Source organism: Nelumbo lutea, chromosome 6 (genome assembly GCF_056320005.1).
Source record: "Nelumbo lutea isolate HS-2025 chromosome 6, American lotus-T2T, whole genome shotgun sequence".
Lineage (NCBI taxonomy): Eukaryota > Viridiplantae > Streptophyta > Magnoliopsida > Proteales > Nelumbonaceae > Nelumbo > Nelumbo lutea.
The window spans coordinates 47,263,130-47,283,359 of record NC_142689.1 but is presented as its reverse complement, the minus strand read 5'-3'; the positions used below and the strand labels follow the sequence as shown (position 1 = coordinate 47,283,359).

The 20,230-nt window shown below is 41.8% G+C and overlaps 1 non-coding gene across 1 annotated transcript; it reads right to left on the bottom strand.

Moving 5' to 3' along the window:
• Window positions 1-19,638: 19,638 nt before the first annotated feature.
• On the bottom strand, window positions 19,639-19,745 carry LOC148848831 (small nucleolar RNA R71). The gene has a single exon (XR_016101604.1). It is a non-coding gene; the product is annotated as a small nucleolar RNA R71 (small nucleolar RNA).
• Window positions 19,746-20,230: the final 485 nt, after the last annotated feature.

Below are 20,230 nucleotides of genomic sequence, written 5' to 3'. Positions count from 1 at the left end.
GCAAACCCTAGGAATCAGCCACCGGGTCTTTCTCTACAAATTCAACCACCTCCTCAAAATCCCCAATTCGAAAATGCTAAAGTTGTAACAACTTTAAGGAGTGGGAGAATTTTGGAAGACCTATATGAGAAAGAAAGTAAAGAAGAAGAAAAGGAGTTAGAAAACCCTAAGCTGGGTGGGGGGGGGGAAGAAGAAGAAAGGGAAAACTTAGAAAAAGAGCCTAAAGTGAACCAATTTGTAGTCCCCTTTCCTACGCACTCACAACCGGGCCGTCACGGAAAAAGAAAGTGATTCGCAATGAGGAGATCAGGGAATTTTTCAAACAAGTATGCATTAATATCCCGCTTTTCAATGCGATTCAACATGTCCCGGCTTATGCAAAGTTTTTGAAAGAGCTATGCGCCCAATAGAGGGAGCCATGATTAGCCCCACAAAAAGTGATGCTCTCAGCAAATGTGAGTGTGTTCCTCCTAAACCAACTTCCCCAGAAAATGAAAGACCCAGGTGCTCCTCTTATTAACTGTATAATCTCTGGAATCACATTTGATAGGGCCCTATTGGATTTAGGGGCTAGTGTGAACCTGCTTCCATCCATTATTTATGAAAGGTTTAGGGTCAACGAGTTGAAACCTCTCTAGTAATTCTGCAATTCGCTAATCGGTCGGTTAAGACTCCTCGAGGTGTTATCGAGGATGCCATTGTCAGGATAGAAAATTGTTATTTTCTTGTAGATTTTATTGTCCTAGACATGACTCCAACTGAAGAACTGAACCACAACCCGATAATCTTAGGATGACCATTTTTAGCAACGGCTATTGCAAATATCAACTATAAATCGGGGGAAATGGACATCTCATTTTGGGAGTAGAATGTCCAATTGAATGTTTTTAATGCCTCTAAGTATCCAAACCTAGGGGAAGATGAAGGCAGTGTGGACATAATGGATAATATCATGAATGACCTAACTACCCCTTGGTTAGCCCAATCTAGTACTAGTTGGTATGAAAACGAAAGTGAGTATGAGAGTTTGGATGAGAGAGATGAATAGTTGTGTCTGGCTGAAGACATTAAACTTAGCGCTGGTTGGGAGGCAACCCAACGTAATTTTCAATTATTCCTAGGATTTGAGTTTTTTTATTTTGATTCGAGACCAGGTGACAGACCTTGAACCCCTCAAAAAAACCCTATTAATTGTTCCCTTTGGCCAAAGTCCTTTTTGCATCATTCTAGTCATGCCATTAGGGACAATGGCATTTAAGTTAAAGGTGAGGAAAAAGAGAGAAAATTGAAAAATTAAAAAAAAAAATTGAAAAGCTAAGCCTTTAAATATGTTGAATTAAAATTTCACTGATTTTTTTTTTAAGTCTTTTCCATTAAAAGAGATTCCCAAATAGAAAAAGTTGAGGAAACTAATAAAAGAATATTGAATTTTGTAGAAATTGGTAGCAAGTGATAGGAGTCAAAATTAGTCTAATTTGAATATTGTCGAAACCGTTTAGAAATTTGAAAATACTCCTATGTTTTCCCCTGCAAGATAAGAAGAGAAAGATCGAGAAATTAGACAAAAAAAAATTCTTCAAAGTTGCTAGAGATAGTGGACTACCCTGAACTGTGCTTTTGTAAAAAAAAAAAGGAAAAAAAAAGAAAAGAAAAGAAAAAAGAATAAAAGGTCAATGGACACCCTAGACTTAGTAACCGGGTCTCTTCACCTAAGTTAAGTGACGAGATTCATGTCAAACGGGAAATGGAATGCCAAAGACAATCACCTAACACTTAGTAATCGGGTCTCTTCACTTAAGGTAAGTGTCAAGATTCACGTAAAATGGTGGAAGGTAAAAATAAAAATGCATATAAAATTTAGGGGTAGAAATCCGCTGTCATAAATAATTAGAAGAATACTTGTCTGATTTTAAAATCAATCTCATCTTATCAAGAAAGTTTGCAAATGAAAGGGTAAATAAGATTTTTTAAGCCAAGTTTCTCTAATATTCAAAATAGGACAGTGTTACCCCTTAAAGCCCAATACCGATCTATACAAAGTTTGAGAATGCTGGAATCAGGATGCTTGATTAATTCTGTTAGGGATGACCTTGAGATGGGAAGGATCTATGCTCAATGTAATTTTAAGTCTGCATTGCTAAAGTACTAGCAATGGTTAAGTTGGGGGTGTGATAACCCTGCATTTTGATGTCTTAAGGGCATTAATTCAGGGGTATTTTTGGCCTTAGAAAAGTAAAATTGTCATTTTCCCAATTAATTTCAATATCTGATGGTCTCTATGCAAATTCTAGGGAAAACTTGGAAGTTTTCGTGGCTGAAATACAGATTTTGGGAAGCTGGTGTGAAGTCCAGCTGAGAGAGGGGGTGTTTTTGTGAAAAACTAAAAGCAGGATGGTGCCTCCTTGCTGCTAAACACAGTTTGGCGCCTATCCTACTGTATTAGCATGCTCCCCGATGAGACTAAAAAGTACCATATTTTTATCCCCAAATATTTACTCTTTTCCATTAATTTAGCACTTAATTGGACTCATTACTCTTGTATTTCGATTCAGGACAAGCAAGAAGGCAATTGGAAGAAAACAAGGTAATTCGGATGATTTTGCACAGTTTCAGCACCATTCAGTAATTTGGGCATAAATCTCAATTCTAGACTCAGATTTGGATAATTCAAGAGGCATCAAAAAGATGAAAGAAAGGCCCAAAATTTTATGTTTTGGTTTCGACAGATTCACTCTGCATCTAAGATGAAACTGGGCCCTAAGTTGGAGAAAGTTTGCAACAAAGCCCATTTCACAACTGAAGCCCAATTCGCAGAAGAGCCTTGTAGCAGCCCAAGATATTAAGGCAGCCCAACTTGAATTCAAGAGCCTAGAGTCCCAATTTTGAATGTAACCTCCAGAAAGAGAGTCTTATTAGATTTAAATTTTGAATGTAATCCTATAAAGATAAGAAGATTGGATTGGATCACTAGATAAGAGATAGAATAGGATTAGTTCAATACAGATCAGGACTTGAATTTAATCTCCTAGAAGGAGTTGGGGAGAGCCCTCCTCCTAAAGCTATATAAATGGGGAGTGGGCGGACCAGCTTTAGGCATCAACTCAATCATCCAGCAATCAAGCATTAAGCAACTCAAGAAGATCAGTTCGGCATACTAGGAAGCAAAGCTTGGAGGGTTCAAAAATCATGAGCAGCTAAGCCTCTTCCTTTTTGGTTCAAGGGGGGAGGTTCGATTGAGTCATCGTGAGGTTCTGTATTTAATTCAAGTTCTTGCTTTTTAATTCAAGTTTTCATTGATTCTTGTGCTTATTCTCTATGGATGTTAATGTTAATTAGTCTGGAAAATTAATTAATATTGATTTTCCTACTGCTATCCATGGTTCGGTGATCCGTAATTGTCTTGAATAGTGGTACAAGTAGCAGTTAGGTAAATATCTTTCTGGGTCAATTGTTCGTGACAGCCTTTGACCAATGTATTGACTTGTTTTAACCTAAGGGAATCAATGGAACAAGATTCAATAATTGCAACTATCTCAATTATTGTTATTTTGGTTTAACCATTTTCACAAAGCTTAATGCTATCACTAGTTAATATGGAATGCTATTGCACCTAGTCGATTAGTGGTAAGTGTTTAACGAATGCTGGGTTTGGTTAGCTGATTTAGGAAAACACAAGGTTTATTATGGCTATCCTAATAAATCTATGGTTAAATACTTGAATTGCAAGACTATCGAAGTCTACCTATGATCAATGACCAATTGATCAATCTAAACCCTTGAATCAGAATTCGGTAAGACTGATTTCTCTTGTTTGTTCGTTGCTATTTGCTTTCTTATTCTTTTAGAATTTTTAATTATTTAATTTTCCCACTCCATTATATTAATCATTCAGCTGAGAAATTAATCCCTAGCTCCCTGTGGGATTCGACATAGTACCACTATTACTACAAAAATTTTATTGTGGGACTAGCATTAATTTTGAGGGCTTCGACATCCCATCAAAATTTTTGCGTCGTTGCTAGGGAGCTACTTTAATTTCTTAGCTTGTTACCTTCTATTTATGTTAACTTCTTTGTTTTATGACTCGTGCTTCTCGAAGAGGTGAACTAGAATACAACCCCGAAATTGAGAAGACTACCCGTCGTTTAAGGAATGAGGCGAAGCAAAGGAATGACCGTTCACCTAAAAGTGTGAATTCAGATTTTGATCTACCATCTTGTGATCAACCCATTTTCGAAGAGGAAGAAAGGACGACTGATAGAGAGAGAACACTAAGGGAGTTGGCTGCACCAATCATGAACCAACAGCCCCTGTGCATAATATATCCCACTCTTGAGGTAGCCTTTGAACTAAAATCTGGTTTGATTCAACTGTTTCCTATTTTTCATGGCTTTCTAGGTGAGGACCCTCATAAACATCTCAAGGAATTCCATGTTGTCTGTTCAAGCATGAAACCATAGGGTATGACCAACGACCAGGTAAAATTAATAGCTTTTCCATTTACTTTACGAGATAAAGCAAAGGATTGGTTATATATTCTTCCTCCCGGTTTGATATGTACATGGGATGAGATGAATAGAATATTTTTAGATAAATATTTTCCTGCATCCCGAGCTGCAAACATTAGGAAAGAAATCTGTGGAGTTCGGCAATTTGGTGGTGAGACACTATACAAATATTGAGAAAGATTTAAACAACTTGTTGCTAGCTGTCCACACTACCAAATACTCGAACAACTCTTGATCCAATACATCTATGAAGGACTCCAACCTATAGATAGAAGTATGGTAGACACAGCTAGTGGAGGAGCCTTGGTAAATAAAACACCCGAAGTGGCTAGGGAATTGATTTCCAACATGGCCTAAATTTCACAACAGTTCGAAGCAAGAATAGATGGCACTACTAGGCGTGTTAATGAGGTAAGTCATGTTAATTTAGAAAATCAAATTTCAGATTTAACTGCCTTGGTAAGACAATTGGTTGTAGGGAAATTGCAAACAGCTAGTGTATGTGGTGCCTGTTTGATCCCTAGGCATCCTACGGATATGTGTCCATCACTACAGGATGGATCGATGCAGCAAGTTAGTGTCGTAGGAGGATTTCCGAGTCAGCCTCAATGCAAGTATGACCCCTACTCCAATTACTACAATTCGGGGTGGAGAGATCATCCAAATCTGAGCTACGGAAACCAAGGAGGACCACAGAGATATCAGCCCCAAATTTTCAATAGACAGCCCCAAATGTCAGCACCAATCATAGTGCAAGGCCAACCCTCAAGTTCAGGTATGTCATTAGATGAAATAGTTTACGCTCTAGCTACTAACACTTAGCAATTTCAATAGGAAACAAGAGCCAGCATCTAGAACTTGGGGAACCAAATCAGCCAACTTGATACTTCCATTAGCAAGTTGGGCACAAAACTCCAGGAAACTACCATCACAGACGGTAGTCAACCCCAAGGAAAATGCAAGTGCAGTGGTGCTAAGAAGCGGGAAGGAGTTGCAGCGCCATCCTACCTCACCAACGAAGGCAGATAAAGGAGACAAGGTTCAAACAAGGATCCCATTGAGGGAATATTCGATCCCCCTCCCCCTAAGACTACTAATGCCATTATACCACCTTTTCCTAGTAGGTTGGAAAAGCCCAAGAAGGAGGAATATGAGCAGGATGTCTTAGAAACCTTCAGGAGGGAGGAAACCAACATCCCTTTGTTAGATGCTATAAAAAGATACCAAAGTATGCAAAGTTTCTAAAAGAATTGTGCACTAACAAGAAGAGGCTGCAAATCGATTAGAAGGTAAGGGTTGGAGAAAATGTTTCATCTGTCATCAAAAGGACCTTGCTAGAAAAGCATGCTGATCCATGTATGTTCACCTTACCTTGTGTGATTGGCAATAAATGAATCGAGCATGCCATGCTAGACTTAGGTGCATCCATCAACGTCATGCCATACTCGATTTACTGTTCTTTGAGATTAGGTCCCTTAAAGGAAACTAGGGTTGTTATTTAGCTAGTTGATCGTTCTAATGCCTACCCAGAAGGGATTGTTGAGGATCTGTTGGTGCAGGTCAATGATTTAATTTTTCCAGCTGATTTTTACATCCTAAAGATGGAGGAGGACATAGTCACAAGTTCAGCCCCACTTCTTTTAGGCAGGCCATTCATGAAAACGGCCAAGACCAAAATAAATGTGGACGAGGGTACCCTAATGAATGTCATTCAATTTGTTCGGTTGACACTATTGATTCAATTGTGTAGGAAATTTTTGAAGAAGATATGAATGCGGAGCTAGAATTGAGCGCACAATTGGATACGAAGGCCCCTATTCCAGATTTGAACCCACCCATGATGGATGAAAGGGGAGAACACCGAAAGCTGCATCCATGAGAATTAGAGGATCCGATTCAGGATTATTAAAAATAGGGAAGTTTGTTTTTCCTTTTTCTTTTTGTTTTTACATTCCTAGTTTAGTTTTTCTGCCCTTTCTTTTCATTTAACCTCACATTGGGGACAATGTAAGTTTCAAGTGTGGGGGAGGGGATTTAGGTTAGAATTTAGGTTACGTTTTAATATTTGATTTAGGTCATGTTTTTCTGCATTTGCTTTTCAAGGAAAAAAAAAAACCTCAACTCTTTTGAAATCAATTGAAACAGTGTTCTAGGAAGATTCTTGTGAACTGAGTAAAGAAATATGATCAAGGAGTACATGACTTATCTGAAGTCATTTCCAGTTAATTGGTAGGATAGAGCATAAAATGCACTTACTGGTCAAGTAATCCGATGGTAGGATGGAGCATAAAATGCACCTACCAGCCAAGTCATCTGATAGTAGGACAGAGCATAAAATGCACCTACTAGCTAGCAATTCAAACAGTAGGATGGAGCATAAAATGCACCTACTGACCAAGTAATCCAAAAGTGAGATGGAGCATAAAATGCCCTCACTTCTTTAGAGGAGAGAAAAAGAAAATAAAAAAAGGGAGAGAAGAGAAAGAGGTTTTCCCTGATTTACTACCTGGTTTGTAGTAGAAAAAATTGGATTGACTAATGGACGAGTCGTGTATCACTTGGTTGTGCTGATTTAATGGTTTGCAATAGTTAACCTAGAATATTTGTGGAGAAAGATGAAGGAGAGTTGAGTTTAAAAATCAGTAGATAGTTAGTTTGTTTTTGCTTAATTTTTGTCTTGCCCGAGGACAGGCAAGGTTTAAGTGTGGGGGGATTTGATGAGACTAAAAAGTACCATATTTTTATTCCCAAATATTCACTCTTTTCCATTAATTTAGCACTTAATTGGACTCATTACTCTTTTATTTCTATTCAGGGCAAGCAAGAAGGCAATTGAAATAAAACAAGGCAATTCAGATGATTTTGCATAGTTTCGGCACCATTCAGTAATCTAGGAATAACTCTCAATTCTAGAATCATATTTGGATAATTCAAGAGGCATTAGAAAGATGAAAGAAAGGCCCAAAACTTTTATGTTATGGGTTTTGACAGATTCACTCCGCATCGAAGATGAAACTGGGCCCTAAGTCAGAGCAAGTATGCAGCAAAGCCCATTTCATAGCTGAAGCCCAATTCGCAGAAGATCCTTGTAGCAGCCCAAGATATTAAGGCAGCCCAACTCGAATTCCAGAGCCTAGAGTCTCAATTTCGAATGTAAGCTCCAGAAAGAGAGTCTTATTAGATTTAAATTTTGAATGTAATCCTATAAAGATAAGAAGATTAGATTAGATCACTAGATAAGAGATAGGATAGGATTAGTTCAAAACAGATCAGGACTTGAAGTTAATCTTCTAGAAGGAGTTGGAGAGAGCCCTCCTCCTAAAGCTATATAAAGGGGGGGGGACCAGCTTTAGGCATCAACTCAATCATCTAGCAATCAAGCATCAAGCAACTCAAGAAGATTAGTTCGGCCTACTGAGAAGCAAAGCCTGGAGGGTTCAAAAATCATGAGCAACTAAGCCTCTTCTTTTCTGGTTCAAGGGGGGAGGTTCGATTTAGTCATCATGAGATTCTGTATTTAATTCAAGTTCTTGCTTTTTAATTCAAGTTTTCATTGATTCTTGTACTTATTCTCTATGGATGTTAATGTTAATTAGTCTGAAAAATTAATTAATATTGATTTTCCTACTGCTATCCATGGTTCGGTGATTCGTAATTGTCAAGAATAGTGGTACAAGTAGCAATTAGGTAAATATCTTTCTGGGTCAATTGTTCGTGACAGCCTTTGACTAATGTATTGACATGTTTTAACCTAAGGGAATCAATAGAACAAGATTCGATAATTGCAGTTATCTCAATTATTGTTATTTTGGTTTAACTGTTTTCACGAAGCTTAATGCTATCACTAGTTAATATGGAATGCTATTGCACCCAGTCGATTAGTGGTAAGTGTTGATCGAATGCTGGGTTTGGTCAGCTGATTTAGGAAAACACAAGGTTTATTATGGCTATCCTAATAAATCTAAGGTTAAATGCTTGAATTTCAAGACTACCGAAGTCTACCTATGATTGATGACCAATTGATCAATCCGAACCCTTGAATTAGAATTCGGTAAGATTGATTTCTCTTGTTTGTTCGTTGCTATTTGCTTTCTTGTTCTTTTAGAATTTTTAATTATTTAATTTTCCCACTCCATTATATTAATCATTCGGCTGAGAAATTATTCCCTAGCTCCCTGTGGGATTCGACCTAGTACCTCTATTACTACAAAAATTTTATTGTGAGACTAGCATTAATTTTGAGGGCTTCGACAACCTGTCACTCCCCACACCTTAGTATATCCTAGGGTGCCTTTTAACCCATTATTTTCACTCTTAACAAACCCTAGCCACCCCTAACTACTAAATCCTCACCTTTCATCCATTCTAATCTCCACCCATATTTTTGCTAAAACCCAGTTGCCGCTCACCCCCTCTTTCTCTCTAATTCTAGTTATATCCACCATTCTCTATAAAAAGGTCCCTAGGGGCCCTAGAGAAGGGGTTGGTCAATTCACCCATGTAAGAAGGAAGGTTGATTTTGAGAAGTTCAAGGGTAGAGGAAGAGGAGGATGCCTAGACAAGAGGAGGGGTTCCTACTTGCAGTTCCCCAACACCACTACTGCCACCTCTGTATTTGAATCCCAACCATTTTTTCTTCAGTTTTAAAATTATTTTCTGTTCTTTAATTTTCAGTTCATTTTTCCTTCCTACAAATTTTACTTTTATTAAATTTAATTTGTACTTTATTTATTTTCTGTAGATCTGAAATTCGACCAGGTAGACGAAAGCTCTAGCTCGAGAAGTTCGAGGGTCGAAGGGGAGATCCGAAGACTACTACCTCTGATCGGATTCTCAAACATTTTTATTTTTCCTTTTATTTATTTGTTCCTATTATTTATTTAATTTTATGCACATGTTATTCTTAGTACTATTCAAATTTGGTTTTAATGAATTCAATATTTTTCTCAGTTTAATTAATTAATTTTTATATTTCTGCATCTCTCCTTTGTGTTCTCTCTCTCGACTCTAAGTACGTAATATTTTTCCCCTGCTTTCCTGTGGATATGACTCATTCTCATCACTTTACTACATTAGTAGTTGTTTGAGAATCAGAATAAAATTATAAATGTTTAAACTGGTGTTTCGAAGTGTTTAACGACACGCTTCCAGACACACCACCTGGCCGAGGTCACAGTCTATTCCACTTTGCTTTTCTTTTTTATTTCATTCTTTTTGTTGGGTACTGACTGTTTTCTTGTTGCAGGTCTGTCTTCATTTTGTTGGTCTAGGGGATTGGCTGAAGTTGACCCTGGCCAATGTGGATAAGCTGGAGGCTGAGAAAGACATGCTTTAGCAAACTTCCACCAATGCCGTGGAGAAGCATCACGAGTTCTTTGCTGACCAACAAAAGTTCTGCAAGGAGGCCGAGGAGAACCTGAAGACACAAGATCTTCTTCCCAAGGAGCAGATTGAGAGGGTTTGGGTCAAGAGCATCATCTCCAAGGCCAAGTGGTATCTCCATCAAGCCGAGGGGGGCATCACTAAGGCGAACAGATAGGCGGCCAAGGCAGAGCGTAGGGCCAAAGAGGCAGCTAAGAAGGCTACTAATGCCGAGTAAAAGGTGGTTAGTGTCGAGAAGAGGGCCAAGGAAGCAGAAAAGTGAGCTAATGAGCTATCTGACGTCGCTTCTGGGGCTTATTTGGATGGGATCGAGGACACCAAGAAGGCACTCCTGGTGGTGCTTTTGGACTTCGATGTTGAATCTCTGAAGGTGATTCCCGATACTTCCAAAGAGGCTACGAAATCTGCACTTCCTCCTCCAGTTGGTGGCGAGGCTTATGCCAGGCTTCTTTCTCTTTTTTTTTGTGTATGTATTCGGCCTGAAGGGCCATGAAACAAATTTGTTAAGCCAAAGAAATATTTTGTGCATAATGAAAATCATAGGAAATTTTTGATCTTTTGCTTTGATTGTTGCACTTGTGTTTTACTGTGTTATCTTTCCTTGTATGTTTTTGCATCATTTATTGCACTTATGCTTTTGTTGCTAAAGGGTCCTTGCCCGTCCAAAATAAAAAACACAGTGTGGGACAAGCGTAGTTCTCTTCAATTTACTTTGTGTGTCAAAAGCGTGGCGAAGGGGTGGCCGAGGCGAAGTCTCCGCGGTTATACCGGGGCTTGCAGGGCCAAAGAGGTCTGTGATGGACGGAGGCTGAAGTAGAGCATAGGGCTTACCTGACTCTCTCCCCTTTCCCTATATTTGGGTAAATAGCAAGATGACTTGTTGATGCGAGAGAGGGGGCTGAGGCTCGCCTGCCTCCCATTCTTCTAAGTGTTGAATTCGATGAGGCTGAAAAGGCCTGCCGTATTGCGGGGTGACCAAGACAGAGCAAAGGCCCATCTGGCTCTGCGGGGCCTTGGCAGAGCTGAGGCTCGCCTGGCTCCCTCATCCCTGTGCATTAGCTTTGGCGAGGCCGAGGTAGCCTACCCTATTGGGGGGATGGCCAAGACAGAGATGAGGCTCGTCTGGCTCCATGGGGCCTAGGCAGAGACGAGGTTTGCCTGGCTCCTGTATCCCCGCATACTTGTTTCAATGAGGTCGAGCGTAATGCTCCATGGGGGCTGGCTTCCTTTGCTGGTAGCACTAAGTGTGAAAGTTCAGTAGGCTAGTTGCCATTGAGGCGGGGAGCTGAGGCACATGGGGCCCTCGACTATCCTAGCGTATTCTAACGCACTAAGTTATAGCTAAGGTGTCCGCTACTTATTCGTTAAGTCTTGGCATCTGTCTAACGAGGGGGTATAGCCTCAGAGGACGCTGTGCGCCCTTGCCAGTCGTGAGGCTGAAGAGTTATAAGGACTTAGTATATACACGTGCTGAGCATTAAGCCGAAGAGGAACTTTGCTTCATTCATTTGACAACTTTAAAAAGATGTTACAATCATTTGTAGTACATCTAGAGGTTCTCCGAATTCCATGTCCGAGGTACAGCTCTTCCATCTAGGTGTTCCAGGTGGAAAATGCCAGGGCCGATGACTCTCTTGATTCTGTAGGGGCCTTCCTAGTTGGGCCCCAACTTCCCTACTCCCGGTTCGGGGACCATGACTTTTCAGAGGACCAGGTCTCCCTCTTGATAGTGTCTTTCTTTTACCTTGGAGTTGTAGTAGCAGGCCACTCATTGTTGGTAAGCAGCTACCTTTATCTGTGCTTTCTCTCAGGCTTCTTCCAGTAGGTCTAAGTTTGCTCTGAGGCCTTCATTATTCTTGGTTTCATCGTATGCTTTAACTCAGAGTGTTGGCTGGCTGATCTCTGCTGGGATTACTGCTTTTGTACCGTAGGTTAAGCCGAATGGGGTTTCTCCCGTGGCTGTTCAAGGTGTAGTTCGGTAAGCCCAGAGTACACCATTCAGTTCATCAGCCCATTGGCCTTTAGCTCGGTCCAATCTCGTCTTCATTCCATCTAGTATTGTCCTGTTGGTGACCTCGGCTAGGCCATTGGTTTGGGGATAGTCTACCGAGGTGTATTGTTGTCTAATGCCAAGGGAGGCACACAAATCTCGGAACTTGGCATCATCAAATTGCTTCCCGTTGTCGGTGACCAGCATATAGGGTAGGCCGAAGTGGAAGATGATGTTTTTCCAAAAGAAGTTTTGGATGGCTTAGCTTCTACTTACTTGGTGAAGTAATCTACTGCAACAACGAGATAATTTCTGCCCCCCATGGCTAGAGGAAAGGGACCAAGGAGGTCCATGCCCCATTTGGCAAAGGGCCATAGGATGTTGAGGACTGATAGAGTGGTGGCCGGCCTATGGCATAAGTTGGCATACCTCTAGCATGGGTCACACCTTTGCACCAATATAGCTACATCCTTATGGAGGGTAGGATAGAAGTAGCCCTGCGTTAGAGCTTTTTGCGCTAGGCTCTCCCGCCAAGGTGGTTATCGTAGATGCTTTCATGAATTTCTTGTAGTACATAATTGCCCTCCTCTGGACAGAGGCATCAGAGGTAATGCAAGGTGAAGGATCTTTCGTACAGCTTTCCCTCTAGCAGGATATAGTGGGTTGCCTCTGAGTCACTTTGCTTCATTTCTATCTTCGGGAAGCCATCCAGTTGACAGGAAGTTGGCGCTGGAATCGATCCATGAAGGTTTAGCCTCTATGGGGAGCACTTGGACTTTTTCGATGGAGGGCCAATGTAGCTTCTCGACATGCACGGTCCGACCAAGGGATCCGCTCGAGGTACTTGCTAACTTGGAGAGAGCGTCAGCTCGTGTGTTCTCGGCTCGTGAGACCCGTTGCAGGGAGAAGCATCAAAAGTGGTGGGCTAGATCTTGGACTTTGGCGAGGTACTTGGACATGCTTTGTTCTCTTCCCTCGTACTCATCATTCACCAGCTGACATGTCACTGAAGACTTCGACATGTGAGGAGCCGAGGTTGCTAGCAAGCTGGAGACCAGCGAGAGGGCCTCATACTCGGCTATGTTGTTCAATGCTTGGAAGTCAAACCTTATTGCATACTCCAGGACAATATCATCTGGGATGAGGAGGATGAGGCTTGCTTCACTTCCTTTGGCATTGGAGGAACCATCGACAAAGAGCTTCCATTGAGGTTGAGCCTCATCATCCACATGATCCCCCTCGGCATATTCTGGGGGCTAGCAAAGGGCTTGGCTGAAGGTGCACTCCACTATGAAATCCATCAGGACTTGTGCTTTGATCTTGGGCCTCAGTTGGTACTTGATGTCAAACTCCGACAACTAGATGGCCCACTTCGTCAGGCATCTAAAGTTCTCAAGTTTGGCAAATATGTTCTTGAGGGGCTGGTTCATCAGGACCACTACGGTGTGGGCCTGGAAATAAGACTGGAGTTTCCTTGCCGAAATCACAAGGGTGAAAGCCAACTTTTCTCTCTTCGGGTACCTGGTCTCGACATCGTAGAGGACCTTGTTGGCATAGTACATTGGCTTCTGCTCACCATCTTCCTTGATGTGGACTGAACTAACTACTTCATCCCTGGCCGAGAGGTATAGGTACAGGGTTTCCCCCTTGGCTGGCCGGGCAAGAAGTGGAGGTGAAGTAAGGTACGCCTTGAGCTCGTCAAAGGCACGTTGGCACTCCTCCATCCATTGGAACTCTTTCAGCTTCTTGATGGCACAGAAGAAAGGTAGGCAGTGGTCAGCTGACTTTGACATGAAGCAATTGAGGGCTGCTATTCGAATAGTGAGTTTTTGGGTCTCCTTCACCATCTGTGGGGGTGCCATATCTAGTATGGCATGTATCTTCTCAGGATTAGCCTCAATGCCTCTCTGAGTGATTACAAAACCTAGGAATTTCCTAATGAAATGTTGAAGGCACACTTGCTGGGGTTGAGTTTCATGTTGTACTTCCACAAGGTGTTAAAGGTCTCAGCTAGGCTTGAAACGTGGGTCTCGGCCTTCAAGCTCTTTATTACTATGTCATCCACATAGGCTTTGACGTTCCTCCCCATCTACTCTTTGAAAACCTTGTTGACAAGGCATTGGTAGGTGGCCCTAGCATTCTTGTGGCCGAAGGGCATCACTCGGTGATGAATGAGGTTTTCTCTTCATCATCTGGGTGCATCTTTATCTGATTTATCTGGAGAAGGCATCCATGAAGCTAAGTAGCTCGTACCCTACAGTGGCATCAACGAGGTGGTCTATCATCGGCAAAGAAAAATTGTCCTTGGGGCAGGCTCGGTTAAGGTTGACAACCAATTAGGGTAGTGTACCTCTCAGATGAAGTCAACATCGAGTAGCTTTTCAACTTCATCTTCTATGGCCTTCCAACATTCTGGTGCAAATTTCCTCTTCTTTTGCCGAATTGGCCTAGAGCTCGGGTCCATGCTTCAGCCAGTGTGTAATGACCGAAGGGTCAACTCTGGGCATGTCAGCGGTAGACCAAGCAAAGACGTTGGCATTGAGTTTGAAGAAACTTACCAGTTCGGATAGGCTCTCGGAGGGAAGGTTGGACCCAACACGGATTGTTTTTCCGAGTTCATCCTCGTCTAGGGGGACTGAGACAAGGTCCTCAGCCAGCTCACCTCAGCTTGCTAGCTCCTCCCTGAGGTCGAGACCCTCTAATGGCAGAGCTTCTTTACTCTTGCCCTTCAGCACTACCACATAGCACTAATGGGCAACATGATGGTCCCCACAAACAACCCTGACGCCATGTTCGGTGGGGAAATTCAAGGCGAGGTAGTAGGAAGAAATGGCTGTTCGGAGTGCACGTGAAGGGTTGGCCTCCCCATGAGGGCGTTATAGGGTGAGCCAATCTTCATGACCAGGAACTCTGTCATCCTTGTCACCTACTGGGGCTTCGTCCCTACTGTGACTGGTAGGGAAATCTTGCCCTCTGGTTTGACGATGCGGCCGGAGAAGCCGATTAGTGGAGCATCTACTGGTTGGAGGCACTCTGGAGCTATCTTCTTCTTTTCAAAAGCTTCATAGAAAAGGATGTCAACTGAGGAGCCACTATCAAGAAGGATCCTTTTAACTACAAAGTTCACAATGATGGCCGATACCACCAATGCGTCGTCATGGAGGACTACTACCACCTTCAAGTCCTCGTTCATAAGGAGAAGGATTCTTTCTTTTGCTTCTTGGGGGCTGGCCCATGGATGTTTAGCTGACTGGCATAGGCTTTGCTACCCAAAGCCGAGACTCCACTCGAGGCCGTGTCTCCCACTATGACGTCAATGATGCCTGCTGCTTGTTGGTGTTGCTGCTACTATTGTTGAGAGGATGAGGCACCAACCTCGCCTCCGATGTACTACTTGAGGTGGCCCCGATGAATGAGGGACTCTATCTCATTTTTTAGATCATAGCAGTCCTAGGTGTCATGCAGATCTTGGCCGTTGATTCCCGGATATAATGGTTATAAATAGGGACTAAAGGGCCCATTTTCTTTGCCACAAATTGTGAATCCAGAGTCCTTGAGGTCGCGTTCATGTCTCTCAGCTCGGTGTTAGCTATTCCTAGGTTTGAGGTCGTCTTGCTTTTTTTCTGTCTTCATTTGGTGAGTTCATCTTCCTTTATTTTCGATTTCGTTGACCTTTCCATTAGAATGTCTAGTGTTAGCTTAGATAGCCTTTTAAATGGGAGCAATGAATCCACTGGGGCCGAGGGGGTCACCTTGGCACAGATCGTGGAGCCTCATCCTACCGAGGTGGGCATTTTGGCACAGGATCTGGGCTCTAATCCATCCGAGGCAAACTCACCTCAGTGAGAGCAAGAGGCCTCCAAAAGGTCAGCCTCCACCTTGCACCGAGGTCGTCTACTATACAGCTTCGGTCCGTCTACCATGATAGTAGACAATCTCCTATCTTTGGTAGCTCGGTATAGACTTCCCAATGATCTTGTATATAGTATCCCTTTAGGCAACTTCCCTTGGGACCATGGTCATGACGAGATCGTGATCTTTGAGGAGCATCTTGTAGCCAGGATGCGTCTTCAACTCCATCCTCTCATAATCAAAATCATCAAGTTCTTTGACATCGCCATAGACCGGCTACACCCGAACTTCATCTGTAACATCGTAGGTATCATTGCCCTTTTCAACGATTACAACCAACCTCTAGACCTTGTCATCTTTTCTTCAATCCTTTCCATAAAAAAAAAAACTCGTCTTATGTTCTACCCAAACACAGGCGAAGTTACTATATGTCTCCTCGCCCTGGGTGCAAGTTGTTGCACGAGCTCCCCAACAAGGTCTCAGCTTGGAAGAGATGCTACTTCGTGGTCTCTAACACCAAGGGGTGGCCTTTCTCAACTCATTGGAGGGCTGCCATCTAGGCCCCCGGCGTCAGACTGGACCCAAAGACAAGGGAGGTGGTGCAATCATGGGCAAAGCTTGGCCTGAAGTTCATAAACTTCGTAACCAAGGAGAAGCTTGTACAACCTGGTTTGAGCCCTCCTAGTATGTCACTAACTATTGTACCTTTATCATATTTGTTTTACTTTGATGTTGTATCTAACTTGGCTCATCACTTGTTACAACTGTCATGGACGACTGATGAGAATAGAATTTATCATATTTTTATCCCCAATTATTCTGTCTTTTATACTAAATTAGCACCTAATCGGAATCATATTTCTGTTTAGGGCATGAAAGGAGGCATCAAGAGCAAAGAAAGACAAATCAGATGATTTTTCACAGTTTCAACATTGTTCAGTGATCTGGGCCTAACTTGCGTCTCCGAACTCCGAATGGGATGATTCAAGACCCACTGAGAAGATAAGAGAAAAATCCACAACTTTCATGTTTAGGCTTTTGTAGATTCGGCCTGCATCCAAGTCAAACCCAGGCCCGAAGTCGTGGCAAATTCGCAAGAATGCCCAACCCGCAGCTGAAGCCCAACTCGCAGAAAAGCCTGGCTGAAGCCCAATTCGCAGAGGAGGTCTATTACGAATCCAAGAACAAGAAACTAAGAAGAATCCTTCCAGATCTAAATTCTTGATGTAATCTTAGAGAGATAAAGGGATTGAGTTCATTAGATAAAGAGATAAGGTTAGAACTGGGATAGGACTTTCCATTTTTGTAAGATTAACTTCAAGAGGAAGTAGGAGACCACCCCCTCCCCTTCAATCTATATAAAGGAGGGGGCAGACCAGCTAAAGGAATCACTCAATCATTCACTTCCTGATTTGAATCAAGAAGAAAAGAAGCAATCAGCCAAGAATTTCCAAGAAATCAAGAAACATGGAGGAGGAGATCAAAAATTCAAGAATCCCCAAGAAGAAGGTAGCGGAAAGAAGAGGAGATCTCAGCACCATGGGCGAATTCAAGAGTTCTTTCTTTCTCTTTGTTTGCTTTAATTCTTCTATCATGAACTGATTTGTTTCTTGCTAGGACTGTGGAAAGCCTAACCATGATAATGAATATATTTTAATCTCTATGATTTTTCCAAGATTGTGATTTCCATATAGTCTATGAATTATTTGCTTAATGCGATTAGGAGTGCAATCTCTTAATTGATTCGGTGTATATGAATGAATCGGGAGAGTGATGAGATCAAAAAGAACCCTATTTTTATCCTCTAATATTCACTCTTTTATATTTATTTATCACTTAAATGAACTCATTACTCTTGTATTTCGATTTAGGGCAATAAAGAAGGCAATTGGAAGAAAACAGGACAAATCGGGTGATTTTGCACAGTTTCGGCGACAGTCAGTAATCTGGGCCTAACTCTCAATTCCAGACATCGAATTGGACAATTCAAGAAGCATTAGAAAGAAGAACGGAAGGCCCACAACTTTTATGTTTTGGGTTTTGACAGATTCGGCCTGCATCGAGTACGAAAACGAGCCCAAAGTCGGAGCAAGTTCGCAGCCAGGCCCATTTCACAACTTAAGCCCAACTCGCAAAAATAGCTGAAGCAGCCCAACTCGAATTCAAGAGTTAAGAGTCCGAATTTCGAATGTAATCTCCAAGGAGAGAGTTTTATCAGATCTAAATTCTTAAATGTAATCCTAGAGAGATAAGAAGATTGAGATTAGAGCATTAGATAAGAGATAGGATAGGATTAGTTCAAGATAAGATCAAAACTCCCTAAGGATAAGATGATCTCCTAGAAGGAGTTGGAAAACAGCCCTCTCCTTTGACTATATAAAGAGGGGGGCGAACCACCTCTAGCAATCACTCATTCCAAGATCCAAGAGATCATCAAGAAGACCAAGAAGCAAGAAGGCAGTTCGGCTATGGAGAAGCAAAGCATGGAGATTGCGCAGATCATGAGTAGCTAAGCTTCTTTTTCTGGTTCAAGGGGGGAGGTTCAATTGTGTCATTGTGAGGTTCTGTAGTTACTTTATTTTCTTTCTTTTTAATTCAAGTATTCATTGGTTCTTGTGCACATTTTTATTGGATGTTAATGTTAATTAGTCTGACAAACTGAATTAATGTTGATTTTCCTACTGTTATCCATGATTTCGGTGATCCGTAATTGTCACGAATAATGGTACAAGTAGCAATTAGGTTGATATCTTTTTGGGTCAATTGTTCGTGACAGCCTTTGACCAATGTTTTAACATGGTTCAACCTAAAAGAATCGATGGAACAAAATTTAGTAATTGCAGCTATCTCAATTATTGTTATTTTGGTTTAACTGTTTTCACAAATCTTAATGCTATCATTGTTTAACATGGAACGCTATCGTACCCAGTTCAGTGGTGATAAGTGTTGATCGAATGCTGGGTTGGTCAACTGAATTAGGAAAACACAAGGTTTATTATGACTATCCTAATAAATCTAAGGTTAAATGCTTGAATTGCAAGAATGCTGAATTGTACCTAGGATCGATGGCCAATCGATTTAACCCGAACCCTTGAACCAGAATTCGGTAAGACTGATTTTCTCTTGTTTGTTTAGTTTGTTATTCTTTTAATTTTAGTTATTTAATTTTCCCACACAATTACTTTACCCATTCGGCTAAGAGATTATTGATTTGCTCCCTGTGGGATTCGACCTAGAACCACTTTTACTGCAAACATTTTATTGTGGGACTAGTACTAATTTTGAGGGCTTCGACAAACCCGTCAAAATTTTGGCGCCGTTGCCGGGGAGCAACTTTAATTTCTTAGCTATTACCTTCCTCTTGTTAACCTCTTTTGTTTTATGACTCGTGCTTCTCAACGAGGTGAACTCAAGTACAATCCCGAAATTGAGTGGACCACCCGTCGTTTAAGAAAGGAGGCGAAGCAAAGGAAGGATCATTCACCAAAGAAGGTGAATTCAGATTGTGATCTTCGCATCTTCGAAGAAGTAGAAAGAATGGCTGACAAAGAGAGGACATTAAGGGAGTTGGCTGCACCAATTCTGAACCAACAACCTTTATGCATCACGTACCCCACTCTTGAGGTAGCCTTTGAACTCAAATCTGGTTTGATTCAATTATTACCTCTGTTTCATGGTTTCCCAGGTGAGGACCCTCACAAACATCTAAAGGAATTTCATGTCATCTGTTCAAGCATGAAACCCCATGGTATGACCGAGGACCAGGTAAAACTCATAGCCTTTCCATTTACTTTAAGAGATAAAGCAAAGGATTGGTTGTATATTCTCCCTCCCGGTTCTGTACGCACATGGGATGAGATGAACAGGATATTTTTAGATAAATATTTTTCTGCATCCCAGACTGCAAATATAAGAAAAGAAATATGTGGAGTTCGACAGTTTGGTGGTGAGACATTATATGAATATTGGGAAAGGTTTAAGCAACTTGTTGCTAGTTGCCCCCACCACCAAATTCCGGAGCAATTGTTAATCCAATACTTCTATGAAGGGCTTCAGCCCATGGATAGAAGTATGGTCGATGCAGCCAGTGGAGGAGCCTTGGTGAACAAGACACCCAAAGCGGCCAGGGAGTTAATCTCCAACATGGCCAAAAATTCACAACAGTTCGGTGCTAGGACAGACGGTACCATTAGACGGGTTAATGAGGTAAGCCATGTAAATTTAGAAAATCAGATTTCTGAACTAACTGCTTTGGTAAGACAACTCGTTGCAGGACAAGTACAAACTGCCAGGGTGTGTGGTATCTGTTCAATTCCTGGCCACCCTATGGACATGTGTCCATCATTGCAAGATGGTTTGATGCAGCAAGTCAATGCCGTAGGAGGATTCCCGGGCCAGCCCCAACGAAAGTATGATCCCTACTCCAATTATTACAATCCGGGGTGGAGAGATCACCCAAACCTAAGCTACGGGAACCAAGGAGGACAGCAGCAATACC